This window comes from Tamandua tetradactyla, chromosome 12 (genome assembly GCF_023851605.1).
Source record: "Tamandua tetradactyla isolate mTamTet1 chromosome 12, mTamTet1.pri, whole genome shotgun sequence".
NCBI classification, from domain to species: Eukaryota; Metazoa; Chordata; class Mammalia; order Pilosa; family Myrmecophagidae; genus Tamandua; species Tamandua tetradactyla.
In genome coordinates this window covers 42,764,527-42,771,902 of record NC_135338.1, presented here as the reverse complement: position 1 = coordinate 42,771,902, position 7,376 = coordinate 42,764,527, and the positions used below count along the sequence as shown (strand labels likewise).

General features: G+C 34.4%; 1 non-coding gene across 1 annotated transcript; it reads right to left on the bottom strand.

Annotated features, from left to right (window-relative positions):
* Positions 1 to 1,644: 1,644 nt before the first annotated feature.
* LOC143652776 (U6 spliceosomal RNA) lies at positions 1,645 to 1,748 on the bottom strand. The gene has a single exon (XR_013160839.1). It is a non-coding gene; the product is annotated as a U6 spliceosomal RNA (small nuclear RNA).
* Positions 1,749 to 7,376: the final 5,628 nt, after the last annotated feature.

Genomic DNA, 7,376 nt, shown 5'->3' with positions numbered 1-7,376 from the left:
TTATTAGCTCTGCGCAAATGCTATATTTTTGCAAGACACTTGTATACTTTAGAAATGCAATCTCTTTCTTAATTGAGAATCCAAAAATTGCGTGTACTTTACCTAGTTACTCCATAATATACTTTATTAGATTCAATAAAGGACAAACTTTATTTAGTCTTGAATCATCTATGAAAGATGATACACACATGAAGGAAAGAATATTTTCAAGTTTATTCAGGAAAATTGCCATGACCACAATATGTTTCTGGCATGATAAAATCATCTTGATGAGCTAAATTTGTTTAAACCTTGTAATTTTATGAATATAATAAGCATGCAATTGGTATGAAAAAGGCAGGTGATATAGATAGACTCAAATGCACTTAAAACTTTTGTAATATGCTGTCTTTTTGTATTTTAATATAAATATATGTAGAGAAAGGACCAAGCTACATAACACATTTTTCAGGAGTTTTACATAATATGAGCTTTGAACCTGTGGTATGGCAGCAGCATGAAAGAGATGTGTCAAGAGTTTCCAGTAATGTCAATGATCAAGAATAAACTGAATAAAATAGCAGAGTAGGAAGTTCCAGAAATTAGTCTGTCCACCAAAAAACAATTAAACTAGAGCTAACTATATGAATCAACTATTTTGAAACTCTACAGTCCAATAGAACACTGTGCAGAGTCCAGAAAGAGAGAGAGAGGAAGAGGCTGATAGAGTGTAGTAACCAACAGTGAACTGCTGTCCTCATGTTGCTGTTCCTGTCACCCATCCCCCACTCTCGCAGCACATGAGTGGGTCCCGCATCTGGCACAGCTTGCTGGTGACAGAGAAAGATATAAAACCTTAATTCCTCAAGAATGTGGGGATATGATCTGATCACAAATCACTGCTTTTAATTAGCTACTTCATAGTATGGGGTAATGGCTTAGAGGGGGGCAATTGTTCCACCAATTGGCAGAAGAGATTTAAAGAGCACATTTATTTTTGTAGTGATAAATTGGTGGGATACATGGTTCTATACCACCCCTTTCAATAATGTCCACCTTCAATATGACAGTATTACGATAAACCCATTATAGAACTGCCTTCGCTTCTATCCATTCCCTTACATTTAAATCCAATCTCATTAGCTCACTGTTCATTCATCTCTGGCTTCTCTGTATCTCTAGGTCCCCTTTATTTATATTATAAGAATCTGAGTTTACCTTTACCAAGGTCGTACAAGCGAAATCATACTTATCTATCCTTCGGTGTCTGGCAGCATTATGTCCTTAGGGTTTATTCATGTTGTCATATGCTTCGGGACATCATTTCATTGTAATGCTGCATAATAGTCCATAGTATGTCTATATTTCATTTTGTTTACATACTCATCTGTTGATAAGCACATGGAGTGTTTCCATCTTTTTGCAATTGTGAATAATACTGATACAAATATTGGTGTGCAAATGTCTGTTTGTGTCATTGCTTTCAGCTTTTCTGGGTATATACTGAGTAGTTGTATTGCCAAGTCATGGGGCAACTTGATATTTAGTTTTCTAAGGAACAAACAAACTGTCTTCCATAGTGGCTGTACCTTTATACATTTCCATCAGTGGTCCATAAATGTTCCAATTTCTCCACATCCTCTCCAACATTTGTAGTTTGCTGTTTGTTTAATGGAACACTTCACAAAGTTTCATGTCATCTTTGCACAGGGGTCATGCCAATCTTCTCCATATCATTCCAATTTTATATTTGTCCTGCCGAAGTGAGCACTCCCTGGGCTTCTTGATGGCATCTGTTGCTGATATTTGTTCTTGGTAGGACTCAACTCATGGTCCTTTCCTCAAGATAGAAGATAACCCCAGTGAGTTAGCCATTCCTACTAATTCATTTCAGCTCTTCTCAGCCATTTATACCTCTGAGGTCTGACCATGGACCTTTAGCCTCAAGCCTTGATGGTTTACCCTGTATCTCTAGGGTAAATGTTCACTTTGTCTATATCAACAGCCCATCTCCCAAATCCCAATGAATCTGTTACTTTACACATTTGCCATAGGGAATGTGAACTTTGGGGTTCCTTTCCATATCACGTAGAAAACAAGGATGGGCAAGAAGCACTGTCCCAGGCTCTCTCTTCCCTCAACTATGCCCTTCATTTTCTATGCCCCTAGGTTGCCCTTTAACCTGGGTTTCTCCTCATAATTGAAAATGAAAGTCAGGGAAACATCTCCCATGGTTTGTACTCAGCTTATCTAACCCACGACCCTTTCCTGAAGTTTGAGTCCCCCAAAGTAAAATCAAGACTAGCATGCTTCATGATGGCTACTCCAACTTCTATCATTTTATCCATCTCAAGTCCATTAGGACTAAAGGTCTGGCCTCACATAATTTCTGCCATCTGAAAGCAAATTTCCATACATTGTACTCACTCAACCCCCTACTTGGTGGCTTTCACTATGCTTCCTCCCTGCAAGAAGAATATTGCTCCAGATGTCAAGACAAATAAAGCTTTCCAATAAATGAAATGCAGAATAACAATTTCTTATAACAAGACTATGAGTACAGAATGAATTGAAGTACATGAATATCTTCAGTGAAAGGCCTAGAAGTGAATCTGTTTAATATATTTTTTATTTTTATTTTATCATATTTATTCACATTTGCTATTCTTGCTTGGCCTCTGGAAACTTTTTTTTTTTTTTTTAATTTCTGATGGCTGAGATGTTTTTGAGGAAAAAACTAGAATGTAGTTTTCCTTTGGACCTATGAATCTAAAACTACAATATGAGTAACTTAAAACCTGTTAGATAAATCTCATGCTCTTCTTAGGCTTTGTTCTTAGGGCTTCATTTGTCAGAGAGTATTTAACTTGAGATAAATTATGGCCACATGTGGTAAATGTGTTTATGTTTTGCACTAGGAAATTTTAAAAATAGAATGATAGCCTGTTTTATAAATTAGCTAGCTAAAGGAGAAGAAACAAAAATTTTGAAATGGGATATTGGCAAATTAATGCTTGGATATTTTAATTAAATACTTGTTCTAAGCATGCTTTTTAAAAAATACCCAGTAGAACTGTTGAAATATTCAATGATACATATTGGGAAATCTGTTATTATTTTACTTCAGTTCAACATAATTATATTTTTACTGATCATTCAGCTAAAAGGCTAAATGTCAACTGTTCCAAAATGAAATATAGCTAATTCATTCTGCCCTTTAAGTTTTAGATTTCTCTGAGGTATGAAACAACATCTATTACTTATTAGAATTACAAAAAAAAAAAGGTGAAGGAATTGTATCCTCTCTAGTTTTATGACTTTATGAGACGATAAAATTATTTGATTGATTGTGGTTTCCTTACAAGTTCGTGTCCAAAGTGATTCATGTCCAGGGAGCCTCCTTTGATTATAGGGACATTATTTTTAATAACATTATTACTACCAATAATAATACCATAATTATTTTAGTGCTGTGTAAGGCATTGTATTAAGGATTTAAATTTTTATATCAAGTTCTAATATCTATCCTACCCATTCGTTATTCTTTTCCAAGTTTTATACATGAGAGAGCTGAAGCTTAAGAAAAATTAATGAACTTACGTTAGATCCTTCAGTTAGTAAATAGCAAAATTAAGAACTGAATCTATTCTGTGTCTCACCCCCAAGTCTATGTTTTTCTAGCTATACCTTGCCCCATCAATAGAATAATCAGTGGCAATATTTTTCAAAATGTTAATATTTTGAACTTGCAGAGACTACTATACCTAGTAACATTTCCTATTAAGGATGAACTTCTCTGTTGAAAAGCTTGGGCAGGCATGCATGATGCAGGGGCATTTAACTTCCTAGGTGAGGACTTAAAGAGTGGAAATCATAGAATCAGCAGACCTCAGTGGACATTGACTGTTGCTTTGAGAAACTGTCTCTGAACACTACCTTCCACCATTTTTTCCTTAAATTTGTGAGGTATATTTTTCAAAAATAGACCTGGTATAACACATGACTTCTTAGAATCTCTCTAATATCTATATTTAGTCATCTTTTAATTTCTAATACTGTTTATCATGCTGTTTCTTTCTCTTTGTTTCTTAAACAGTCTTACTGAATGTTACTTTTGCCTTCCACCTCTAACCTATGAACAGCTGGTCTCTGCTTTTTTATGTGTGCCACTCTTTTACGCTGAGCATTCTTTTTTTGCGTGTTTTTTTTTTTCTTGGCACATATGTCACTCAATGGTAGTTCCTTTTGTTGGGATAATATGATTAAGATAATTAACTAATAGCTACTTACATAGCTACTTACTTCTCCCATTTACTTTTTTTTTTTTTTTTTTTGCATGGATAGGCACTGGGAATTGAGGTGAGAACTCTGCCTTCTGAGCCACCGTGACCCACCCTCTCCCATTTACTTTTACATTCTGGTCCTGCCCCTCCTTCTTCTTTCCCAGTTAAAAACTAGTCTCTCTCTGGTTTTTTAGTAACATAAACCAAATCCCAAATTTGCCCAAAAGAGACATATAATGAACAAAGATATCTGCTTTACAAAAGAGCCCTTGAAGACAGGTAAGAAGGACAATTTAGTAAAACGTGTATGAATCAATTAATGTACTTGAAAATAAAAAGAACAAGTGTTCTCTCAAATACATTTGGGAATAGATGGACAACTGAGAAACAGATGGGGGTCTCCCCACCCCATCATCTTGATATTGAAAGCAAGATAATAGAGCCAAAGTAGACAAAACCCCAGGTACAGCTGCCATATTGGGGTTGGCCAAATGGCCACTATGAGGTTACCATCTCCAAAGAAGAATGAGGACCTGAAATAAAAATTAAGCTAAATTTGACTTAAAATCAGAACGATACCTTTCACCTCAGTGATTGGCCTTAGATCATCACAGTTGCACTTGTTTATATATTATTTTATATAACGCACACAGCCATAGCCTGGAATGTACTTTAAAATATTTATCAGGGCAGTTCAAGAACTTAGTATGGAATCTAGATCAGAGTAGGTGTCCATTGAATATTTCAGAATTAATGAATATACAACCTACATGACCTTCTGTTTTATCCCTAAATTTACTATAGAATCATAGTTATAACCCTACTATTAGCCAAAAATTCATGTATTCAAGCCAAGTCTTGCACAGATTATAAAAAGCCAAGATGACAGTTTTCTTAGGAACAAGCATACAACTTATTTCAGGTATCATTTTCCTCTTATAAAAGTCATGTAAATTTCTGTATTTTTTTCTCAAAATGTATTTTTCTTTTAATAGAATAGTTTACAAATGTATTTAGTAAATGACTTTTTAAAAGAGAAATCCTACAAGGAATTCCCAATATATAAAAATCATGAAAAAAATTCAGAAATTCCTCAGAAAATTTTATTCCTTGGAGTAAAGTACTTCATTGTTTTCAAAAGACTTGGGATAAATACTTAAGAATATAAGGGTTGTGGGAAGCATAGTTTGAAATCACTCTTTTCATATAGGAAATCTGATAATTATCGATATAACATTTAATGTTTCAGGAGGATAGCATTTTTTGTTATGGCCTGATTTATTCCTTTGTCCCACTTTTCCATGGGGAAAGGAAGAGGTGGAAGATGTTTTACCCATAACGTCGCCTGAAAAGCAGGTAAAAATTCTGGCCTCTTTGACCAATCATTACTACCAGTGATGAATCATAGTTCTACATGCTAACTCTCCCCTGAATGCATTGGCCATGTGTATTAATAAACAAGTTATTCAATAATCATCATCATCATCATCACATTCACAGATATTCCATTAACAATGACATTTTCTAGTACTGATTTTTCTGTAGGAAGGGTTTTAGAAATTCCTGTCATGACTTATTTTTAGCTCAAGTGTTAATGAACATATATATATATATGTTATATTTTATGCTATATATGTTGTATAGTTTAGCTCAAGTGTTAGTGAACATATATATATATGTGTATATATATATATATATATATATATGTATATATATATATATATATATATGCTATTATTCACTTCTTCATCTCTGGAAGAGATACTATAGCAACTCTAGAAATGAGACTTAATAAGAGAAAGTTCTTTCCTTCTGCAGCTATTGGGTCGTTCTGTCTAAATCACACTCTCAACCTCTTCACATTCAGTCTATGCTGAGCTACTTGTTATCCTGTTTTCTCAGGTTAAGTGTGATGAGAAACAGACCCAGGGGTTGTGAACTTTTCTGGGATGAAAGGTGCCATGTGACTGAAATACTCGGTGATTAATGTATGTTCATTTGCTTTTGATAGCATCCAGTGTTGATTCAAGTTTTTTGAGGTAATTAAAAAATCTGACTTCTAAAGTTACGGCTGTATGTAGTTTGAACTGCTGTGATCTCTGGAATAGTTTGTGCTCATATGATTTAAGGAGTTGGCATGAAGTACATGTCTTCAGCTCCACTGTCTCTTATTCCAAAGTTCAGCTAATAAAGAACACCCTGTTTGAACTTAAGTAACAGCCTTTCTAATAACTGATCTTTAGAAATGCACAAGGAAGGAACAAATGGAGACTGGCAGATTCTTAGGAGAGGAAGGAGCTTTAAGAGAGTGTCACAGAGGTGCAAGTTTATTTGCGTTCTTATTATGTGTGCACATCAGGACCCAGTCCTATCTGTGTTATGTCCTCCTGTCTCTGTCTGAAGAAACTCTCAATTCCCCACTATAATTCAGAATCAATGGTTCCCGTATCTTTATTGCCATATTACAAAGTGAAGAAAGATCTATCTATTAGCATATATTTCATTCTGCATTGTGTCACAGTTAGTATGTCTTGCTCACTACTTTTTAAGCTTTTAGAAAATTATCACTTGTCATTTGCTTTTCACTCTCCTGTATAACTAAATGGCAACCTCATCCCCTTAAACTGAGCGCAGTTTCTGCTTGACCCAATGTGAAAGAAATAAAATAGATTAATATTGAATGGTCTCTGATAATAAGGAATTTATAAACTATTTGAGGAGACAAAGCCAAGCATTTAGTTTTCCCTTAAGTATTGTTGACTTTAAGTGCAAAAGAAGATATATGAGAGAGTTCTGATCAAACAATTATATAATTTCTTCAAACTATTTTTATGTTTTAAAGCTTCCCATTTACACAGATGTATAAATTCTGTCTAGTGACATAGTCAGTGACCCTGCGATTGTCTTTTATCAGTTTTGTGAAAATGTCTCAATTTTTTAAAGGTTTATCTACTTCAATGCATGCTTAGAATTATAATTCACTGGCATGTCCTGATTCACACATTTAGGTTAAATAAAACTATTTTCACAGCTTAATTGATGTACGTTGGTATACAGTTAACATTGCATTTAAAATGAATAGGATCTGGTAAGTTTTGACAAATATATGTATCC